Source organism: Panulirus ornatus, chromosome 53 (genome assembly GCF_036320965.1).
Source record: "Panulirus ornatus isolate Po-2019 chromosome 53, ASM3632096v1, whole genome shotgun sequence".
In the NCBI taxonomy this organism is placed as follows: domain Eukaryota; kingdom Metazoa; phylum Arthropoda; class Malacostraca; order Decapoda; family Palinuridae; genus Panulirus; species Panulirus ornatus.
Genome location: NC_092276.1, coordinates 2,785,436 through 2,810,000, shown reverse-complemented (window position 1 = coordinate 2,810,000; position 24,565 = coordinate 2,785,436). Strand labels below are relative to the sequence as shown.

Genomic DNA, 24,565 nt, shown 5'->3' with positions numbered 1-24,565 from the left:
ACTAAAGTGTTGGTTGACGGGTATGTGGTTGGCGGTTTGTTTGCGCGTGCGCCTGCGATGGTCGCTCGAGCAGTGTGGGTAAAACAACCTCCTGTTGATACCCGTTTGTATGTTACGGCGGGAGAGAAAGTTTTACATTTGTGTGATTAATATTATGCTACTGGGAGATAGTTTTATGATTGATTAATTTACTATTGTATGATGACTTCCCAGTTCTCTAATAGCTGTAATACTTCAATTGTATTTTCAACCGATTGGCTGCCTGAATTAAACAAGCCGTTCTTAATTATTTACGCACACACACACACACACACACACACACACACACACACACACACACACACTTTCAGTCTATGGAAGACATGTAAATTGACAGAAAATTGGGCTCGATTCGATTCATGAGGGCCAGAAGCGATAAACATCAGAACGAGAGAGAGGGAGGAACGAGTTTGTGGATTTCTGAAGGAGAGATCACACGTAAAGGACCAGATGATAAAGAGTTAAGAGCTATGGATAAGTTACTGACAAAATGATTTCACATATGAAGAGTTGAACACTAAAGTCTCAAAATGTGTAAACTTACTCTCGATGGTATGGGAATAACATTGCTAGAATAAAAAAAAAAAAGGTTTTGGTATTCAAATTCGTTTCACATGCCACTAGCCAGGGGAGAGAAGATGCCCGAGGAGACACTGATAAAAAAAGGAATACGGGTGTCTGAATTGTATCTCACTTTTGCACTGTGGCAGTGCATGGGAGAACACTTGCCAACCCATTGATGATGATATAAGATTTCGTTCGAGTAGGTTACCTAAAGCCATTAAACTCATTGTGGACTGTTCAGCGGAGGTATTTGAAAAAACAGAAAAAGAAAAAAAGGGACAAGTGCCTGCATTGTCAACCAGACCGGTCAGGATGAGGTAGATATGTAGGCGTACGGGCCAGGAGCGACCTCCAACAGCCTGGATGAGCAGCGGAGCAAGACGTGTCAGCTTGAACTTGGACCGAGCAGCTGTGTGGGTGAGCAGAAGACCCCGCTGAACCCAGTGTAAGCTGCATTTAGTTTTGGGGACGATGATCCATCTGGATGAAAGAGAGCCATTGTGGTGCCAGGGCTACAGATGTAATACTTGTGCCCCCCCCCACCCCCCACCCCCGCGTATTGCATCAGAAGATGGTTTAAGAAACACGACCAACACAAGCTTCATATATGGAAGTCAGCGCTCATGTATAAAGACATCCTACGTGACGAAACTGCTGTATTTACACAGAGGGAGGGAGCAGTATCTTTTAGAAAATGGGGATGGTTGGGCGAATTGTGTATTCTCAGGTTACCACAAAGACTTGTAATACTCCCTCCTCCAAACACACACACACGAGACGGAGGATGATACAAGACGTGTCTTCCCCAAGCTGGTGTGTCAGAGGAGGGGTATGTAATTGGATTGATTGCTACCAAAGCTTGAGAGAGAATAGAGACAGTAGACCAGGGGAGCCTCATCTTGGTTGAAGGGTGACGGGTTTGGACGCCGTGAAAAGGGGACGTGAGGAGTGGGGTGGTCAGCAGCACATCACTTGGCAAGGATTGTCTGAGGTCAAGTTATCGTTTTGTCAGAGAGAGAGAGAGAGAGAGAGAGAGAGAGAGAGAGAGAGAGAGAGAGAGAGAGAGAGTTTTCCACCTGTACACGCTTCAACCTTCACCCTCCGCTACACACTATCCCTTCCCTTCTATGTCCCTACCCCTTTCTTCCTCTCCTGGGTATGTGGTCATCACCACAGTTTCCCCTCATGAACCTTCTCCCTTCAACGGGCGACTTGTCAGATCGAGGCCCTTCCCCACCTCTCTTCCGTAACCCATTCCACTCACGAGCCATTCTCGTTTCCCCCCGAACCCTCTCAAATGGCATGTTCCATCTCAGGGCGACCGTATAACTCAAGTGTCTTCTAAAATATCAAGATATTTCTCTCTCTCTCTCTCTCTCTCTCTCTCTCTCTCTCTCTCTCTCTCTCTCTCTCTCTCTCTCTCTCTCTCTCTCTCTCTCTGCGCGCGCGCGCGCGTGTGCGTGTGTGTGTGTGTGTGTGTGTGTGTGTGTGTGTGTGTGTGTGTGTCATCGGGGAAGAGAGGAAAGAAAAAACAGGTTGCATGCCCTGTACGTCTGAAATTCTGCCCCCACGGAGGAGCCGGGTTGAGGTTTATCTGGAGTGTTGGTTTCTCTTACGCTCGTGAGCCAATTCCAGTCCAGTTTTATTTTTTCCTCCCCAGATGTATCGCATGGCGAAGACGTATATATAGCTTTTCTGTGCAGGTGTGTGTGTGTGTGTGCTATTCTGTTTCTCCTGCAAGGTTCAGCGGATTCGGTCGAATTTTCATTAATCATATATATATATATATATATATATATATATATATATATATATATATATATAGATAGATAGATAGATAGATAGATAGATAGATATTGATTTAATGTATAATTGCAGTTTTGATTATCAACCCTTTTATCTGTTTTACCCTTTTCGATTCAGGAGGGGAACCCGATTTTTACGATTTTTTTTTTATATATATATATGATCAGCAGGTTATAATTTGACCTTTTAAGGTCAGCCACCGTTTGCCTTCACTTCACTTCTACCCCCCTCAGCAACCTTCTCATAAAGGTCATTCACTGGAAGATTAGGGGGAAAAAAAAAGATAGTGTGAGCGTGTCAGAACTGATCATGTAGAAACCACAAGCCAGCCCAACCCAACCCACACCCCCTCCTTGCCGTACTGTCCACCCCGTTCTTCCATCAGTGCTTTCCACTGTTGATCAATTGCATCAGGCGTTCTTGCCTCGGTGGTCGCCGTCCTGGTCAGAGCCTCGCCTTGTAACCACACTCGTTAGTTGTAAGTGTTAAGAGAGTGTGAGTTGCTCACTCCAAGTCCGTCTCCCCCCTCGCGTGTCATCGACCTTCCGTCAGTCGTCCCTCAACTGTGCGGAGGACGGCTTATCTCCTTCCTCGGGTTCCTCCTCCTCCTCCTCCTCCTCTCGCGTACCCCAAGACCTTTTTTTCCTTCCATAATCTTATCCTCGCGGCCTTCTATTTCATCCACTAAGAGGAGCTGTTCACTTGAGCTGTTCCTCCTCCCCCGCCGCCGATACGTCTGTTTATATATAGCAGGCAAGAAGTTAGGTATAGTGTGTGCGCGTTAGGTGTGCGTGGCGATGTTTGAGACGGGTTACTTATGTTCTTTTTATATTTTATTGAAATTTTGAAATATTATATCAGTCTCTTTTTCGTAATTTAATTGCAGCTTGTTCTCAGGAGGTTATCGTGTGGCATATTATCATTATAGTGATCACTACGTTGACACATTCTCTCCTCCTACTGCGGTATTCGGGGTTGTGCTCTGTAATTAGGGAGACTTTTATAGTCCCGTACTTGACACCATTTGTCGTTTGATACTCGCCGTAACCTTTTCCTGTTGGAGATCACGTCTCTGGTTATTATGTACGTAGGTGGGAATGAAAGAGAGCTTGTCAGGGAAGCCGAATTTAATAGTTGATAAACCGTCATACATCACCACGGTGTTATTGTACCTTCACTCAAGTCAGTCATTGATCCTTTACTTTTTCCCTCTTAGTTTTTTTTTCTTTTTCAGATTAAATGCTTATGAAGAATGTTTATAAAGAAAACTTTAAATTTTATGAGTTGGGAGTTGATTTTCACGGACTCAAGTCTTGATTGCTCACGAGTCCACCATGGTTGCGTGAGCATTACAAGGCCATGATAAAGAAATAATCCAGGTAGGTTCATGTATCTAACTTTATTCCTTTACCAGTGAATAGCTGACATGCCTTCGGATCCCAGCCGGGCGTGCGGCCTGCCTCGTCCGTTCCCTCACCTTTGACGGCCAGCACAGTATGGGAGAGAAGATTAGGGAGGAGGAGGAGGAGGAGGTGGAGGAGGAGTGTGCATTACCCAGCTACCGGATGCCCGGCCAGGTTTTTCTGGCCTCGCCGCTGTTGATCTTCGCACTCCGGGCGACCACTGATCCACTTCCCCGGAGGTGTGAATCACTTAATCACTCCAGGCCATCATCGCCATCACAGAGACGCTGGTCATTCGTTCATCCTGAGGCTCAGCGTGACAGAAAATCGTAAAGCAAGTTTGATTGTGTTTGAAGGGGATTTCGAAATACCTCACGAAATCAGTTCTGTGTAGCTCACGCTGCTTCTTAGGGCGAGGCTGCCCGCTTGAAATCACTGCCACCTACCGCTTCAGTTTATCCGTGTAATGATACTGCGTCTCTCTCTCTAAATGCCTGTATAATGGGGATCACCCTCTAGCCAATCACTGGGTGAAAGTCGGGATTCACATAGTTTCCCACTCGTGGCCTGATATGCATCGTGGTAAGGTGTCGGTGTGGTGTACCATGAAGAAATATTCTTCGTGTGTGTGTGTGTGAGGAGGTGAACTTTCCATTCCCCGTCAGACCGGTCGTGTGCGCCGCTAAATCGGCGTGTCCTTCATACTGAAGTTTCGAATTTAGGGTCGACACGAAGGCGGAAATTTCCTCCTCCTCCTCTTCCTTGTCCTCTGTCGCCACACAACCCTCACTCATGTGTGTCTGTTTCTTCACATCATTTACGTAACTGCTCGTGGTGTAGGAATTGTGTGTGTGTGTGTGTGTGTGTGTGTGTGTGTGTGTGTCCAGTTTCATACTTTTATTACAACGTAAGGATCGCCCAGAGATTAGTATTATTATTACCCAGCACCACAGCTCCACCGTTTTTGTATGCAAGGTTGGGTTAAGTTAGTTTAAGTTAGGCTTGCTTAGTTTGTTTTTATTTTTTGGACTGGCTTAGGTAGGCTTGCTTAGGTTTTAGGACTAGCCTAGCATTGCATAAGGTTTGTGAAGGAGAGGAGGAAAATCCTCAGGCGGCCCCCAAACGTGACTCGAGTCGACTCTGTGCCGTACGTAGAACTTCAGCGACACGACTCCAGCAAGTTCGTAGAACTTCAGACATAAACGCTGTACCTTTCTTCACCTTCGAACTGATTTTCCCCCGCCACATCGCTCTCTCTCTCTCTCTCTCTCTCTCTCTCTCTCTCTCTCTCTCTCTCTCTCTCTCTCTCTCTCTCTCTCTCTCTCTCCTCCCTCCCTCACTCGCGCCCGTGTCGCCGCCCTAGTCCCCATTGTGCCATTTACACGAAGATATTCGGTTCCTGCTGCACCCTGGGTGTCCAGCGAGCGTCCACGGCCCGGATCTATTGTGGCCGTCCCTCTCCACGCTTCGAGAGTCAGTCAGGTTGGCCGGCGCTGCGTCTCCTCTCTTCCCCGCCGATACTTCAGCCTAGCGAATTAGTTTCGTCTCGGCGAATGTCGCACATAATGCTCTGTGACCCCCCACCCCTCCTCCATGGCTGCTAGGGGGAAGGAGGTGGAATTTTTGTTGTATGTTGGGAGAGAGAGAGAGAGAGAGAGAGAGAGAGAGAGAGAGAGAGAGAGAGAGAGAGAGAGAGAGAGAGAGAGAGAGAGGACGACTACTTGCCCAGCTGTACAGAGGTAAGGATGAATGATCTCCCTCACCCGTACCTGATAAACAATGGCCTCCAAACCCAGACCAGAGACCCGCCCCAGCAGGGCAGGGGCCTGGCCAGGCCACGTCTCCACCCCTCTCCTCCCTCCCTCCACCAGACGAGCGACACCTCTCAAACCACACTCACTGCTGAACCTCATGAGTGTGTTGGAGGTGCTGGTGTTGGTGAGTGTGTCGGGGGACTGGTGTTGGTGAGTGTGTCGGGGGACTGGTGTTGGTGAGTGTGTCGGGGGACTGGTGTTGGTGAGTGTGTCGGGGGACTGGTGTTGGTGAGTGTGTCGGGGGACTGGTGTTGGTGAGTGTGTCGGGGGACTGGTGCTGGTGAGTGTGTCGGGAGACTGGTGTTGGTGAGTGTGTCGGGGGACTGGTGTTGGTGAGTGTGTCGGGGGACTGGTGTTGGTGAGTGTGTCGGGAGACTGGTGTTGGTGAGTGTGTCGGGGGACTGGTGTTGGTGAGTGTGTCGGGGGACTGGTGCTGGTGAGTGTGTCGGGAGACTGGTGTTGGTGAGTGTGTCGGGGGACTGGTGTTGGTGAGCGTGTCGGGGGACTGGTGTTGGTGAGTGTGTCGGGGGACTGGTGTTGGTGAGCGTGTCGGGGGACTGGTGTTGGTGAGCGTGTTGGATGCTTGGTGTTGGTAAGTTTCTTGGAGGCCTGGTGTTGGTGAGTGTCTTGGAGGAGTGGTGTTGGTGAGTGTGTTGGGAGAGGTGGTGTGGGTGTTTTGGAGGCCTGGTGTTGGTGAGTGTCTTGGAGGAGTGGTGTTGGTGAGTGTCTTGGCGATATGGTGTTGGAGGAGTGATGTTGGTGTTTTGGAGGCCTAGTGTTGATGAGTGTCATAGAGACTTGGTGTTGGTGAGTGTGTTTTAGAGGGCCAGAGTGTGTGTGGTGACCTCATTTTGTAGGGAGAGTGTGTTGGACTGTGTCGGACTCTCGGCTGGACCAGCAAGACGGACTCTTAATAGTGTTTGTATTATTGAATTACTTCCATTTAGGATAGTGAGTGGGAGAAGATAGTGTCATTAGGTTAATATTTGGGTGACTCCGATGGGGCGGAACGCCCATGAGAACGACGCGTCTCGCTCGTCCTTATGTGCTGGTGTGAGACTGTTGTCACCCCCCCCCCCCCCCTCTATCTACCCCGGGCCCAGTGACCAACGCCTCTCCTCCCCTCCCCCTCTCCCCCCCCACCCACCCCCGCGTCATCCAGTCACGACACACGTACTTTCTTCGTCACACTCACGACCCCTTCACACTACTGTGACCCTGACCTGGTCCAGGATGACCCCGTGACCTCACCTTCCCTGAGTATAGCGTACGTGTGTGTGTGGAGAGGGAGGGGTGTGTGTGTGGCGGTACCCAGGCCAGGTCACGAACCCCTCCCCCCGACCCCCCCCCCCTGCTCGTACCTACTATCATACCCCCCCTCCTCATCTACCCTCAGGGCCGCCCTTCCCTTCCTCCCGGACGCAATGATTGCTCTCTCAGGGAGGCACTTCCCGCGCCTCGGCCCCCTCTGTCGAGGCCTACGTGCTCAAGGTTTTTTTTTTCCCCCCCCCCCCCCGATTTTCCCTTAAGCATGACTTGTTTACAGACATCAGCGCCATGAACCAGCGTGGTGTGTGTGTGTGTGTGTGTGTGTGTGTGTGGAGTCAGACAGTGCTGAAGGACTGGTAGTTTCATACCGGTAAGGTTCAGTTCAGAGCTTATGTTTTTTATTATCTTTCATTCCCCCCTGTAGTGTTCACTGCAGCAGCTCACCTGTTCACTTGAAGTTCTTACTCACTTGAATTTCTTACAGTCGTCAGGTATTGACATAGAAGACATACTTTTCTCATCTGTCATCTGTTCCTGGCGCTACCTTGCTCATGCGGGAAATTGCAAATGTCTACGATAGAAAGAATTTTTATCGTAACTGAATTTTGTTTCGTTAATTTGTTGAACTGTCGAACTATCTCCTTTCCCATTATAAGACATTATGTAGGATTTACATCATTTAATTTCGTGTTCTTGTTACCCCTTCCCCTTCAGGATAGTAGAGCCGATAATTAGTTTAAGATCTTCGTATATATATGTATGTATATCAACTGACATATTTCTCTCTTGTGTCTCCCCTGATGATTTGATTATTACACGAAAGTGCACTTGGGAACTTATCGTGTTTCATTTTCCCCGTGGACTCATAGGAATATATATATATATATATATATATATATATATGTATATATATATATATATATATATATATATATATATATATATATATATATGCATTGACAGCAATTTTAGTTCTAGCATCAGGGAAGGCCAGTATATAACTGTATATAGTTGTTTAGGTCAGTGTAGTCGTAATAGATGTTGTTGATCTGCAGTACATGCAGACCTTGCGTGCCTCCCTCCGTGTTATGGGAAAGATTCAAGTCACTGGGCCGGGATAAAGAGCTCATAAAACGTGACGCATGAATTTAAACGCCGGGGGAGAGGAGGAGGATGATAACGGACGCGAGGAGTTAGTGTGCGCTTTTATTTTACTCCGCTCATCCATCCCTCGTATACTGTCAGAGTACTTTAAAAGATTATTTTTTTTTTTATAGTTTTCTTGCTTAGTGTTACGTTATGGCCTTCGGGTGTTGTGTCTACTTTCACAAAGGAACGTTCATTGTTGATAATCGTCATCGTGGTTTAAGAATCTTGAAAAGTTGTGGCCAAGCCTCCCCTTACTCGTCTCTCTTCCTTGGTTGAAAGATTTATGGCAGTAACTCGGCTCTCCTGTCCCATCTTTGTTGCCCTCCTCTGGACCATCTCCAACAGATCTTTGCGGTCAATTATATGCTGTAATCATACTCGAGAAGCATGTGCTAGCTTTTGCGTGATATACGCTGTGGATAGTACACCGTGTGTGTGTGTGTGTGTGTGTGTGTGTGTGTGTGTGTGTGTGTGTGTGTGTGTGTGTATGTGTGTGAGTCCCCTGGGGATGATGCGACCCTCCAAGGAATGCAATTTGAGACCCTCCAAGAAGCTCTTATACCTTGTTCCGCTTCCCTCCTCACCTTCCCACCACCCCTTACATCGTTTCACTCGCCCTTCCACAACCCCCCTCCCCCACTGTACACCCCCCTCCCCCTTACTACTGCACACCCTCGCGTTGACTCACACCCACACTTTGAACCCTCCAGCCTCATCTGCCCCACATGAACCTCGGGTCCCTCTGTGTCCCACATGGAGCATGGGTCCCTCCCTGTCCTATATGAAGCTTGGGTCCGTCCCTGTCCCATGTGAAGCCTGGGGTCCCTCCCTGTCCCACATGAAGCTTGGGTCCCTCCCTGTCCCACATGAAGCTTGGGTCCCTCCCTGTCCCACATGAAGCCTGGGGTCCCTCCCTGTCCCACATGAAGCTTGGGTCCCTTCCTGTCCCACATGAAGCTTGGGTCCCTTCCTGTCCCACATGAAGCTTGGGTCCCTCCCTGTCCCACATGAAGCCTGGGGTCCCTCCCTGTCCCACATGAAGCCTGGGGTCCCTCCCTGTCCCACATGAAGCTTGGGTCCCTCCCTGTTCCACATGAAGCCTGGGGTCCCTCCCTGTCCCACATGAAGCCTGGGGTCCCTCCCTGTCCCACGTGAAGCTTGGGTCCCTCTGTCCCACATGAAGACTGGGTCCCTCCCTGTCCCACATGAAGCCTGGGGGTCCCTCCTTGTCCCACATGAAGCTTGGGTCCTTCCCTGTCCCACATGAAGCCTGGGGTCCCATCCATCGTATGTGGTGTACCTGAGCCCTCTGCCCCGCTGTGAAGACGTTGTGTCGGTGTCGGTGTAATAGGGGTAGCCATACACGCCTCCCGGAGGCCCTAATGGCCTCCTCCCGAGGGTCATCCCAGGGTGCCACCGTGCCTGTTGGGAGCCATCTGGCCCAGGCCTCTTTGATGACCCGCATGCCCGTCCCTGTCCCTCCCTCCATCCATCCCAACCCCACCACCTCCTGTCTCCCTCCCAGCCACCACCACCACCACCGCCACCTTCGTCCTGGTGCCTCATCGCTCCAGGCTTCCCTCTGCCATCCTTCTAAGCGGAAACTCTCGCTTGGTATATCACTGATAGAACCTTTTCCAATTTTTATTGTTGTTGTGCTTGAAATAGATTATTTTGAGGCGTCAAATGTTTCGTTGCGTTTTAGGTCGTGTAGGGAGAAGATAGGGGAGCGAATGGTAGACGAACTGGGTAGGGCAGGGAGTGGTAGACGAGTAGGGCATGGCAGGGCAGCGAGTGGTAGACGAGTAGGGCAAGACAGGGCAGCGAGTGGTAGACGAGTAGGGCAAGACAGGGCAGCGAGTGGTAGACGGAAGAACGTGGAGGAGGTCCCTGGAGATTCAGAGAATTACAACCAGCCACTTTTTGTGGGTTCTGAGGAAGGCTGTTTCCCGCTGTGGTCCTCCGGGACCCCCGGGCACCGCAGACCGTCTCTCAGGCCGAGCCGCAGCCTCATTTGGGTCAGCCTTTCGCACCATCACGTCTGTAGACCAGTGGTGCTCGTGAGCTGAACGGCAGCTTGGGTCCCGGACCGACCTGTGTGTGTGTGTGTGTGTGTGTGTGTGTGTGTGTGTGTGGAACTGGGTGGTAGAAGAGCCTCGGTAATCATCGTAAGGTTCCCTTAAAGCCATACTTATGACAAGCTGTCTATGTAAGAGCCTCTGAAAGGATAGTCCTCCGTTGTCTTTCACATAGTATTAAATACCTTCTATCCCCGGACCTGCCTGGTTTTATGCATGAAGTCGTGCGCATCACTGCATAACCACCTGTTTAACTACCAGTATTTGATGCTTGGGAAGAGCTAAGGCTTACAGTCTCTGCTGAGGAAACAATTATAAAAATATCCTCTGCATCCTCCTCTCCCAAACAGAAGTGGAATCGCCACAACATTTCGGTTGAATCCTGAGTCACACGTTGAATATGTAGGAAGCTATCAGCTATCAGTATCTTGGTTTGTGTACCAGCACCTGAAGCTGTGTCTGGCTCCAGTCTACCGTACGGAGCAAGTGTCAGGGGTAGTTAGAGTGATGCACATTGCGTACATCCGTTCTTTAATTGATTACGGTGCACATCTGCTTGTTCGAGCCGTGGGGGTAGAAGACCTCTGAAACCAATGTAAGGTACATGTCAGATAAGGCCCCGGACCAAGTTGGTTGTGGGGTGTTAGAAGACCTCCGGAACCATCGTAAGGTATACGTAAATTGAGATAAGATCGCAGATCGCGCTGTAGAGGTAGAAGACTTGCGACGCTGTCGTATGCTGTACGTAAGATAGGATCGTGGAGAGATTGGAAATCGACGGAAAGTTTACGATCAGAAATTAGTCTTGTAGTATTATTTAACAAAGAGAAAGAATTACTATCATAGACCTCAGAGTTTATGAAGCTGAACTGCCCAATCACAATCCTGTTACCTCCGCCAATGTCATCAGTCACTAATTAACTCGATAGTTCATTGAGTGTTAACTCTGTAATTGCATTTTGATTGTGACTGTGTATTATATTCCTCCGATTAAAGGCTGGGGGGGGGGGGGGATACGTTTGCCTGGCATTTTCTCCGCCAATCTTAGACCACAGAACCCGGAAATCATTGGGGAATTAGCTGTACAACGCCACCGTAATTTCCTGTAATCGCTGTCGCGTAATTAGTTCATTGTGGTTGATTGTGTGAACCACAGCATCATCTTGAACACAAGTTACGTAAGCTGTGATCACCAGTTTGACGAGATGCATGTACTGTAACGACCCATGAGGGTCAGGTCAAAGGTCACGTTGTCGTACACCCTCTCCTGGATCATCTGTAACCTCTGTATTTACTCCTGTACTAATGCTTTATAAGGAACTAGTGGTGGGTTGCTGTACCCAGTGTACGCTTCACGATGTACTGTACCCACTGTACGCTCTGTACTTGTGCCCATCTACCTGTAGCTGCCATCATCCATGCTAACACTGAAGTGATGTCTGTGTGTATTTAGACAAGTATTTCAAAGAACTGGACGCTAATTCTTTAAGTGTATATATATATATATATATATATATATATATATATATATATATATATATATATATATATATATATATATATTTTTTTTTTTTTTTTTTTTTTTTTTTTTTCCCCAGAGTATCTTTGTGTCCCACCAGTCTATTAGTGGTGGAGCCTGTATCCTCCCCCAGCACGTAACGCTGTTGGGGGAGCGCCCCCCCCCCCCTTCATGTGAACAACCTCCCCCCCCCCCCCCCCCCCCCCCCCCTTCCTACCCCTTACCTACTCCCCAATGCTTGGAGGAACAGGAGCCGGCCGGGGGTTGTGGGGTTTCCTTGTGCTGGGGCTGCTGCTGCGGCCGGCGCAGCGTTGTGTTTCCCGCCCTTCATTACCTGCTGATGGACGTCTGGGCTCGCCAGAGGCGAAGACCAGATGAGCCGCTGGTGTTCATCATCATCATCATCATCATTAGACACTCAAGAGTCTTCAGATATTATTACTAACACCGTGTATACCGTCTGATGACTTCCACAAGCACCATAGAGACTGGATTGCGACAGTGTGTACACGTGTGGCCCATCAGATCTCACAAAGTGTTCTTACGATCCTCGTAATGGTTGGTTGTTAACACTGTATGAATGAGGGGGGAGGGGAGGGGAGGGGGTGTTGTAGTTGTGTAAGATGGATGGGGGAGGTATTGGAGGAGTGGGGGAGGGGCGACCGGGCCAGACCAGACCCCCGCACCACCACCCACACACCCACCACCCCATCGTAAACCTTCGAATAACTTCTCCACACTCCTCGCCCCCTCCTTTACTCCCTCCCCCAGCGACCCTCTGTAACCTAAGCACCTATCTCCCTCCCTCCCTCCCTCCCTCCCTCCCTCCCTCCATCATCCCCCTCCTCTCCTCTTGTGGACACCAGCAGCCAGGGTTCCCTCCCCTTCTCCTGGACACCATGGACTGGGATGACGTCTGGTGGACACCAGTGTGCGTGTGTAGAACACTATAGACGCCACAACCACAATCCCTCTTCTTTAGGACACCCGCTTTCAAGATGCCCGTCCCTTCTCCGGGTCACCGATTAGAACGACCCGCTATATGGACACTGCCTTCGATAGTGGACACACCTACCACACATAATAGGTTGTGGTTACCAGGAGAACCAGCCTTGGACACTGCCCCTCTGGACGCTGCTTTGTATACGCCATAACACTGGGACGCTTGCCACTTGGACGGTCCCATGTGGACTTCATCTGTTAGGACATAGTAATCTAACCGTCCACCGCTTTCCTGGGCACGACTCGACACAGCCTAGAGGGACGTAGCCATGTCCAGCCATAAGATAGCCAGTTACGCTGACACATGACATCGTGCACCCTAATCCTGTACAGTGGAGTAGTTGAAGGATGTAGTGCTGATGTACTGGGGCCAGCCAAGTGGAGCGGTGGTGGATGTGGCAGCGGTGGACTGACCATCCATGTGGAGTGGCGGTGGACGTAGTGGTGTTTGGCTGAATGTTGCCCTTCATTACTGAATTGTTAGTTGGTGATGTATCGAACGTTCGACCACCTCCCATGTTACCACCCGTAGCTCGATTCTGTTATTCGACACCCACCTCCCCGTCAGCGACCTCACCAGCTGCCCACAAGGCATCAACACCTTGTAATCACACTGTCCTGGACCTGTAAAAGGACGCGACTCCCGCTGTGCCCGGCCACCACCCTTTGCCCTACCCACCCGACCTTGTGACTAACTCCCCTCACATTACGGTCCTCCTCCTCCAGGCTCCCTGAGACTCCACACCTCCATCTTTTACCGAGAACTCACCCTTCAGTCTCTTAGCCCCTTTGGGCTCTCCGTGGGTTATCCTGCTAAGAATCGACCCTTTCAGGCCCTCTTGACACGCCCTCTTCTCATTTCCCTGGACCCCTTTTCCTCCCCTCGCCACCCACAAGCCGCCCCTCTCCCCCTCCCTCTCCCCTGCTTACCGCCGCCACCACCACGAACTTTCGTCCCCGCCTGAGCCTGCCTCCGGGTGTTATCATGACAGTGCTCCTCGACGTCGCCTGTTTCCCAGTTATTTTCTATTCTTTACTGATCCTTATCCTGTCTTAATCTTCTCTCATCACTCCTCCTCTCCAGACACCCCTCCACCCCACACATGCACACACCTCTCGCACGACCTCTTCACGACCTTTGACTTCCGACCCCGAATTTTTGGTGTTCCCTGTGGTTTGTGTGGCCCATTACATATATATGTATATACATATAAATTTTGCATGACGGTAGCTATTGCGTGCAGTACGAGTTTTTACAGCGGTGCCACGTTGCCTGGTCCCTGACCCGTCTCTTTTACCCTGACCCCTGACCCCTCTCTCACCCCTGACCCTAACTTTCCTCTCTTACCCTGATTTTTGCCTTCCTTGGCCCTGGGCTTCAGTCTTTGTCCCTGGCTTTCCCTTCGTGCTTTTGAAGCCCCCCTGAACCCTACGGTACGACCCTTGGGTACTACGACGGCCTGGGCTTTGACCTGATCCTAAAGACTCAGGTTAAATGAGGGTCATGTTGATAAACTTCGGGGTTCACACCCTCACGCTGAGGGGTCTGGCCATTGTTCGCAAGGGCCGTGCCGTCGTGCTCCAGATGCTCCTAACGGTACAGCAGAGGCTCAGGTTGTGGCGGGTGTCATCTCAGCAGCACTGTCGCACCTCTTTTTCCGCACCATCTTTCCCTCCCCAGGTAGTGGCAGGTCCTCCTCCTCCTCGTCCCCGTCACTGTGTGTTCCCAGGTGTACTAGCCTGCTGGGGGTCGTCAATCGGGTCTACCATAGGTGTCATTCCAGTCTTGTTGAAACTCCTCCTCTTCCAGTCCTCGCTCATGTGTTTCGGGTACGTTCCAGGGTCCTTTCTAACTCACTAACTATCCAAGTTCCAGGGCTTTCCTAAACCGTAAACTACCCTTATTCCGTGTTACGTCTAAACCTTGGAGTACCTTTGTTCCAGGTTTCTTCTAACCCATGATCTATCCCCGTCCCATGATCTTACTCCATCGACCATCCGTTCCTAGGTCTTTCTAACCCATGGCCCATGCCTGTCATGGTTCTCCTAACCCATGACTTAAGTCTATCATGGTTCGCCTAACCAATGACCTACGTATGCCATGTTTCCTCTAGCCCATTAGCTATTCCTGTTCCAGTGTCCCTCTAACCCACTAATTATCCCTGTGCCCTTCTTGCCCTCTCCCTCCGCAAATAACCTCCATCCCTTCCAGCCTTCCGTCATTAGTTTTCGCTTTCTCCTGCACTATCCTGCTCTGTGACTGATGAGATCAAAACCTCACGTTGATCTTATACTATCCTCCAGCAGACACTCTCGTCATAAGACCTTCAGGGCTTCTCGTTATATGTCTGCCGATGATCTTATACTATCCTCCAGCAGACACCCTCGTCATAAGACCCTCAGGGCTTCTGTTATGTGTTGTCCCATGTACGGTCTCCTCCAGCAGACACCTTCGTCATAGACCGTTAGGGCTTCTGTTATCTGTCCATCCCATGTGCTGTCCTCCAGCAGATGCCTTCGTCGTGGACCATCCATATCTCCAGCTATATGTCCATCTCATGTACTCCCTCCATCCCTGCCCCTCCCATTTACATTCACACACGTCTTCCCTCCTCCCCCTTTCTTGCCCGCGTTCTTTCACATGCTTCTGCCTTCCTCTGCCTCCCTCCCAAGCGTCGTCTTCCCTCCTCCTCCTCCTCCCCTCCCTCCCGCCGGGGGTAATAACGTCTTCAGTGTCCCACGCTCCTTGGGTAGGAGGGTCTTGGTGGGGAGAGGGAAGGCTCTTGGTGGGGGCGGAGATTGTTGGAGAGGGAGGGGAGGGGGTGGGGGGGAGCGTAACATAATCAGGAAGGGAAACTCCAGCCACGGCCGGTGTGGCGGAGCCCGGGTTTCGAGCTGGGTTCTCAAGACCCTGTGTGAAATGGAAAGGGATTCGAGTCAGTATTTGTCATGGTCTCTAATCTTGATTTCCTTATTCTGAGCTCCAGCGGTGGTATTGCCACGTATAGGGGGGGAGGGAGAGCTCGTGTGAGGTGTAACCTTCAGAGGTAAGTGTTTGTGTAAGTGCGAGGGTGTCACAAGTGCGTTTGTGTTGAGTATGAGAGCGTCGCAAGTCTCAGACGAGGCATTGAGGTCCACATCAGGATACAGCTCACACCACACACACACTTGTGTTGTGTGTGTGTGTGTTCGGTGAGTTTTCGGCTTTGAGTTTATTATTAGTGTGTTTATACATAAAGTATTTCCAGTACAGCTGAGGGTTCATGGTGGCTTTCCTGGTCGTGTCTTTGGGTTGTACGGTGTAGATTCTTGCTCTGCATTTTATTTCCAAACGTTTGTGTATAGCATTTAGACGATATGGACGAGCGAACGTTTCCTTACGTTTTTCATTTGAGATGCCACGTTGGAGGGAGGGTCCACGTTGTAGGTTGGGCGGAGGTGGTGGTGGTGGCGTGAGGAGCGCTGCTGGCTGAGGTATGTGGCTGAGGCGCGCGCACCCCCCCTCTACATCTTGGAACTTCGGAGGAGCGCCCCCATTTTTGGAACTTCGGGTGATGAATGGCCTCAAAGTCCTTCTCAGAGAGATAGGTTTATGATGAAAAAGTAAATTATTGCGAATGGAAAGGAAAAAAAAAATATATACTTGGGCCTGAGTTGAAGTGCAGGGTTGTGAAACTTTACGTCAAAGATGGACAATGTCTTGTCCAACTTTGAAGAAGAAAAAATATGATTGGAACGTCTGTCGTTACGGTGGCTGGATCCAGTGGTTGTTAGCCCCCAGGAGCAAATGTTTAGGGAGGGAGGTTTTAATTGGCCGGGGGGCCCCCGGGGAATGGTCCTGCTGACAATGGCCTGGGCGTAAGAGAGACGAGGTCCGCCATATTTGAATGGCTTGTAGAACAGTAGGCAACCCTCGTGTTTTGAGAATGTCGGGTTGTGATGCTGTCTGCCCGCCACCCCCTGTTGGAAGTTGTTGTTGTTGTTGTTGTTGTTGTAGTAGTTGTCGTCTCCCGCTGGGGTTGGTGTATAGCGGTGTGGGTTGTAGAGTGCTGCGGGGTGAGCTGAGGGAGGGTCGAATGAATGGACTTGGATGATGTTGGAATACGTCTTGCAGGATGATGGGGAGGGAGGTGGGATGATGGGGAGGGAGATTAGATGATGGGGATGGAGATTGGGATGATGGTGAGAGAGGTAGAATGATGGGGAGGGAGGTGGGATGGTGGGGAGGGAGATTGGATGATGAGGAAGGAGATTGAGATGATGGGGAGGGAGATTTGGATGATGGGGAGAGATTAGATGATGAGGAGGGAGATTAGATGATGGGGAGGTAGATTGGGATGATGGGATGGTGAGGGAGATTAGATGATGGGGAGGTAGATTGGGATGATGGGGAGGGAGATGGGATGATATTATTGGACGGACGCTTGATGATGATGCTCTTCGTCATCACCGTAATCATCATCATCAGTGGTAACTCATCCTTGGGTTATCGGTGACAGATTGTGTCATTCGGAGTTCCCTTCTTCCGGTGTGTTCCTGTGTTCTGGTGTGCAGCAGAGTTCCGCGCGTTCCCTATTGTCAGCTCTCCGGTCCCCGGTCTGCCGGGTTTCTTGTTCCAAGCGTTCCCGCGTGGCTGGCCCTGAAGTTTACTTAGTTCAGGTGTTCTTGCGTCTCGTGTTCTGAGTGTTCTCTTAAGTTCACACCTTCCCCTTTCAGATGTGTTCCAGTATTCCAGGTTCCAGATGTTACCAATGGTCCTCCGAGGTCCAGCATTTCTGTTATTTCCATGTTCGATACGTTTGTGTTTTGTAGTAAACATCTTTTTATGTTGGCTTTGATATTCTGTTCACAAGTGGTTACGTGCTGTCGTGTCTTGAGTCGTGTTTCTGTCGTTTTAGCCTCCTGACAGTCATTGCGTTTCAGCGTTCCAGCGTTCCCTGTACATGACTCAGGTTTTGCAGTGTTCCCATGTTGGTGAGGCTTTCATGTTGGAGGTGTTGGTGCGCCCCTGTGTTGGTGACCCTGCACGTTCCCAGGCCCAGAGGTCTAGGTCACAGAGGAAGTGAGGGGTCACCGTGAGGTCACACACATACACATACACACACACACACACACACACACACACACACACACACACACACACACACACACACCACCGCTGCTGACGACGCGACGTGACGTCGGCGGGGATCGGACCGCTGCCACACTGAATTACAATATTGAATGTTTCGAAATGTATATATTTGGCCGACGTGTTCGCTTTCCCTTTTCTGTGAACCGTCTTTCCTGCCCGTCGCGTGTCATGCACCAGTTTAAACTAGTTTATTTCTTGAAGGTGAAAGTCTGTCGTGTATATTACCTCGTGTCAAAGTGGAAAAGTAAGACCCACTTGTGTAAGTGTTTCAATTGCATAAAGGTGGAAATCTGTGTCTCACTTTTAACACTTTGGGCATGGGTTAAGAGTGTGTGTGTGTGTGTGTGATTTCAGAGGCTGTATGTACCACCTACTGGATGTCCTGTGGTATTGAAAAATGAGCTCATGTTGACGGATAGATAGAATTTTGTTTTCTTAGAGTGCGACCGAATCATCCTCCACCGCAAAATGCCTAAGAGAATGATATTATTATTATTGGGCTTTTTCCTTAGAATTTTTCAGTATTCATAAAGAATTACATTAGCATACGTAACTTCTGACCTGGCCATAGAGGGGTACGTTGTATAGCTATGGAGGAAAAGATTCAGAAGAAGAAAAAGGTGAGGTAGAAGAAATACGACTGAAGAAGGTCCGGCCTCCGTAGTCGCTAGTTGTAGATAACAGGGCGGAGGAAGGGGAGAGAACAGGGAGGAGGGAGTGAGGGTCGTGTACTAGTGCTGGTGTAGGAGGTGGTGTGGCAGGCGGGCAGGTGAGGGGGGGGGGGGCCGTGCGTGCCGTACACCAGCGGAGGAAGAGGTGACCTTTCCCCGGCGTGTGTTTGGATACCGCAGCACCAGCAGGAAGCTGAGCGCCGCTGTGGTTCCTGCCGCCACCACCACCACCCTCCCCACTGCTGCCACCACCCCCACTGCATCAGCTACATCTGCTACCGCTACGTCAGCCACGGGGACGGGGGTAGCCACCAGCATGGATGACAGGAGTCCTGAGGGTCCTCCTTTGAGGCCTAGGGTGCGGGGAGCGCCTCCTCGCTCCCCCATTTTGTTAGTAGCCGACTAATCAGAAGACGGCTGACAATGTTGGGTAAATAGCCTACCAATTAGAAGGCGGATAACAACACTGGGTAAACAACCGACCAATCAGAAAGCGGATAACAACGTTGGGTACACCTGGTCAGACTGTAGGGAGATAATAGACGCTTACTTCCTCATAAACACTTAACGTATTGGTCGTATTTTGTTGTCGTATCTATGTTGCAGATAAATTCATATTGGGTACAGCATATCAGACAAGGGATCTAATATGCACTGCATTGTTTTAACTGGTCGAAATTAGGAGGCAACCGGTTCTGCAGTTGAATATATAGCAGGTGGCCCCAGTCATCTGGTCATGGGTTGGCTTAAATGTCACTTTCTTGGTCTCTGGCTCGGTCACCAGTCATCACTTGATGGCCAGTTAGCTCCTTCAACCTACACACACACACACACACACACACACACACACACACACACACTTACATCACGTCCTCTACCACAGTTCTTATATCTACCACAATCATCACAACCACCACCAACCCTCACCACCAGAACAGCTGGCACCCCTACCAGAACTCCCTCCACCACCATCTCAACATCTTGTATTCCCTACCACTCAGCGGTGTATCAGCCAGTACACGCGACACCGATGTATTCCACATTTCGACCTTCAACTTCAGTTTTCTTCATTTTCAAAGACTTTAGTCGTAGAGAAAAGGAATCCACGCCATCCACAATACAATTTAGGTGCCTTCGGTGCTGAACAACCGGGTTTGAACTGGCCTCGCGCATGTGTGGTATCTTGAAACACTGACGTTTACGTAAACACCATGTACTCAGTACACCAACTTTCGTATACGTAAACACCATTTCTTCAGTACGCCAACTTTCGCAAATCAAATCATTGTTTGGTCGGTTGGTAGTCATCTTGGTGGGCGAGATCTCAGCTCCATGGAGGTCGTCAGCGTCACGTAAACAAAAGACCAGAGCGGCAATTACTTGAAGTACCTTCTTCAGGTGTTTGGAGGAAGTGCTGGGAGCACGTAACATTCTCACTGTGTGTGTAGGGATCCTCGTGCCAAGTCTGTCTGTGTTCAGCGTGGATTGGAACATGTCTCAAGCGTCAGCTTAAGGGTGCAAGAGGTTAGCTTGCCCTCTGTGTGATGATAAGGGGTTCTTTCTCAACCATGGCCTTATCACTTCCTCGACTGCTTGATAACAGAGGCTTGGGTTCGGACCAGCAACTCATTCCTGTTGAAAAACAAACATTATCAATGAATGTCAGAAACATAGATCCTCTCGGGGTCCGTGTGATCGTCATATATATATATATATATATATATATATATATATATATATATATATATATATATATATAGAGAGAGAGAGAGAGAGAGAGAGAGAGAGAGAGAGAGAGAACCTTTATATATCTAGATATTTACGTAAACAAAGTTTTTCATGGATAGGTAAAGGGTACCTGGGTTGGGTAAGGTATATAGACCGTACGGTGTTATACAGTACATCGTCACTGGAGGGTGACAGATGGGCCCGACTGTGCTTACGGACTCACTGATTTGTGCCGGTAACCCCCGGCAAATGTGTTGTACACCCCTATGATCATCCTGTGAGCGGTAGCGCAAGAGGATGACAGGGGTCGCAAAGGGTCTTAGTCAGACTTCAGTGGGTTGATATTACATAAGATGGTACAGTTCATATTTCAGTACATACATTACATCGTTTCATATGGTAAGTCTTAATGTCTAGATACAAAGAGTGGATATACAAATTTAAAACTTCAGGTATCTTGTTATTAACAACAAATTGTGACATTTCTTGCAGGGTTTGTTTAGATCTGTCCCCAAAAGGCTCTTTGTTTTTCACATTCTAAGACATAGTGTTCTAGTTTGTCTCCAAATCTTTGACAAACTTTACAATTTCACGCGGTAAACATCTCCAGTTAGGCCAAAGCACCAAGAGTATCTGTAGCCTAGCCTTAGTCTAGCAGTTACAATTCATGGACTCAGAAGGTCCTCTACCCGTCAGGAGGGGAGGAACTACATTGGATGACAGCGGCATGACACGAAGCAAGACGTCACAGGACATGCCAACGTCTAGGGTCAGCCGATGGGTCCACAGTCTTCACATTACCGTTGCACTGATCTCGTCTTGCTTCATTCTGCCTTGTACTTCACTCATGAGTGTGAAGGGTGAGCGTATCCAGCTGGTCCCTGGCCCTCGGTTCCTCCTCCTCCTCCTCCCAGGGGTCGATAGTATGCCATCAAGTGGTGGTGCGTATGGACGCGAACTCTGGCGTCGTTCCCATGCTCTGGGAGGCAAACTTTGACCCTTCCGGTTACTGTTGACATGCTTGATAAGCCGACACACACACACACACACACACACACACACACACACACACACACACACACACACAATATGCTAGACCAGTAAGGGTCCTCACTTGGTGTACATAGTACCTGACCCCTCCCCTGGTTGTCCATTCAGAGGGCTGCCTCTCTCACCTCCCCGGGACCTTCAAGATTTACTCGTAATTGATTGAAGTCAGGTGTCCTTGTGGGAGATCGTACCTCTCCTGACCCAGGAGCCCTTTTGGTAGATCGTACATTCCTCCGCCCAACACGTCTTTATGGTAGATTGTACCTCCCTCGGCCAGCACGTCCTTGTGGTAGATTGTACCTCCCTCGGCCAGCACGTCCTTGTGGTAGATTGTACCTCCCTCGGCCAGCACGTCCTTGTGGTAGATTGTACCTCCCTCGGCCAGCACGTCCTTGTGGTAGATTGTACCTCCCTCGGCCAGTACGTCCTTGTGGTAGGTTGTACCTTCCTCGGCCAGCACGTCCTTATGGGAGATTGTACCTCCCTCGGCCAGCACGTCCTTGTGGTAGATTGTACCTCCCTCGGCCAGCACGTCCTTGTGGTAGGTTGTACCTCCCTCGGCCAGCACGTCCTTGTGGTAGATTGTACCTCCCTCGGCCAGCACGTTCAGCTGAGGACTGATGATTTTTTTTCCTTCTCTTGTGAATTTTTGTGTGCCTCGGGAAGTCTCCCTCGGGTAATTGTCAACTTGACTTCCTGTGTTGTGAAGGATTCTGCGGCTCTCGAGTAATTTGTGGTGAGGAGAGGCTCTCTCCCTCCCAATCCCTCCAGGATTCAGGACTCCTGCCTTCCCCTCCCCTCGCCTCTACCACCCCTGAATCCGCAGGTAAGGGTACCCTCCCCCCCCTCTCCCACCTTCCTTCTCCTCCTGCAGGAGGGTTTTTACCCCCTCACCCGAGGTCGTCCGCCTTTCGTCCTCCAATCCCACGGGAACTTTTTTTATTTTTTATCCCACAAGATTTTTTCCCCCTGCTCTGTGTGGACTTCCTTAGAGAGAGTGGTCGTAATCCTCTCCCTCCTCCTCCTCCTCCCCTCTCTCCTTCCTTCGTGCTTTCTTCGTGGAGAGCTTCACTATTCGAACCACTACTAACCTTGCCTTTCCTTACCTCAGTCATGGGAACCCCCACTCCCCACCTCAGTGCTAACCACCCTTGACCTCTCCTGTTCCCTGTATTAGCACCTTGACCCCGTCTGACCTCAATCGGCCGGCAGGTCATACCTCGGCAAAGCCCAGGACGCCATCTTTTGAGCAGCGCCCTTAGAGGCAGCTGCGTCCATCTGGTTGAAGTGTTTGTGGTCTGTCGCTCGCCTCTCCGTCCAGGACAAGTGGTCTCCTGTCCCGAGGCTCAGGTTGGTCTGGAGGAGGTATTTCCCCCCCCTGCCAGCCAGGCACCCAGGAGGAGGGCCAGTCTCCACACCTGGCCCCTCATCCTCCTCGCCACTCACCAATGACCCCCCAACCCTCTTTCTCGACCCTTACGTAGTTGTTTACCCCCTTATTCTTACCCTTGCCAAGGGCAGCAGCTGGTCTTACTGGGGTCGTCAATCCACCGGAGGTAGCGGCGACTCCAACCTGCTGGGGTCGTCCATCCAAAGGCCAATGGAGCACTAAGGAACGACTAGAGAACCAGAAGGTCGTTAAACCTGTGGAACAGTGAAAGGTTTCCAGCCGAAGGGGCCGGAGGAGTTGTGCCCGTGACTTTAAAGTGATAGCCGTGGATAAACGTCCGCCACGCTATAAACGTTTCCTCTTGATTCGTTGTGATTTTCCCCGAACGTCTTGTGTAAAGATGTCATAATTTCCAGAGAAAGAAGTGTGGAATGTCTTTGATGATACGTTGCTTGCTTAGCTATTACTTTGGGTGCTTGGTGTGTAGCATGTGTGTGTGTGTGGCAAGTGGCAGAGAGAGAGAGAGAGAGAGAGAGAGAGAGAGAGAGAGAGAGAGAGAGAGAGAGAGAGAGAGAGAGAGAGAGAGAGCGAGCACGTTAGGCAATAACAGTGACCACTCAGAAGTGAGTTGAATTCGCGCACATTAGGGTCAATTGTATCCTGATTGGTTGACGGGCGTGACGCACCCTTGGAGGCCACAGCCACTTTAGGAGGTCAGAATGGCCATTCTGGAGGTCAGAGCTGTGTTCCCTTAGAGGCCACAGCCACTTTAGTTGGTTAGCGCTTCTCTCATAGTGATCATTGCTGCCCCCCCCCCCCCCCCTTGGAGGCCAATGCCACTTAAAGAGGTCAGAGCTACCCCCTTTGGTGGCGTGAGGTACTTTAGGAGGTCAGAGCTGCGGCTTGGAGGTCATCAGAACCCGTGTTGGAGGTCATGGGTGACCCTGAAAGCCAGGGCCACTCATGGAATCCAGGATGACTCAGGAGCACATATAACGTTTGCAAGTCTTCCTGTAAAGGCCAGAGACTCATCTGTAGGCTAGTGTCACCTGTAGAGACCAGAGTTGCACCTGGAGGCTAGTGTCACCTGTAGGGACCAGAGGTGCACCTGGAGGCTAGTGTCACCTGTAGAGACCAGAGGTGCACCTGGAGGCTAGTGTCACCTGTAGAGACCAGAGGTGCACCTGGAGGCTAGTGTCACTTGTAGGGACCAGAGGTACACCTGGAGGCTAGTGTCACCTGTAGGGACCAGAGGTACACCTGGAGGCTAGTGTCACCTGTAGGGACCAGAGGTACACCTGGAGGCTATTGTCACCTGTAGGGACCAGAGGTACACCTGGAGGCTAGTGTCACCTGTTGGGACCAGAGGTGCACCTGGTGGCTAGTGTCATCTGTAGGGACCGGAAGTGCACCTGGAGGCTAGTGTCACCTGTAGAGACCAGAGTTGCATCTGGAGGTCATTGTGTCAGCGGGAGGTACGTAGCCACACCCTATGGACGACTTGGCCTCTCCTTTAACATACGTGTAATGAGATTCCACATTTGTACAGTTTTCCAAATGCTTGCGAGAGACGCCGGTGAGCAAGAGAACGCACGAAGCACACGGTCGTCTGTCTGTGCCTCTCCATTTGTCAGTATGCCACAAACCCTTTCGTCCGTCAGTTTTCAAATATTGGATCCAAGTACCGCATGCTTAGTGTGCAGACTCATGTTTATACCAGACACACGCGTGCACGTGCCACCCCATCCTACTGTCACACACCTGCACACAAACATACACACGTATGCAAAGTGATTTGCACTTTCTCCTTTCTCTCTCTCTCAGCAGCCGACGAGAAGGTACAATCATTGCTGCAGACACGGAATCAGTATATCTACAGTTCATATTAGATATATGTACCTTTATCTTCTTTCTTTATCTTTATTACATTTTCTTGTGTGTTAGCGGGT

The 24,565-nt window shown here is 50.1% G+C and overlaps 1 protein-coding gene across 2 annotated transcripts in view; it reads left to right on the top strand.

Moving 5' to 3' along the window:
• Window positions 1–24,565, top strand: part of LOC139765172 (uncharacterized) — a 166,016-nt gene that overhangs the window by 4,138 nt on the left and 137,313 nt on the right. The gene's annotated exons all lie outside the window — the stretch shown is intronic.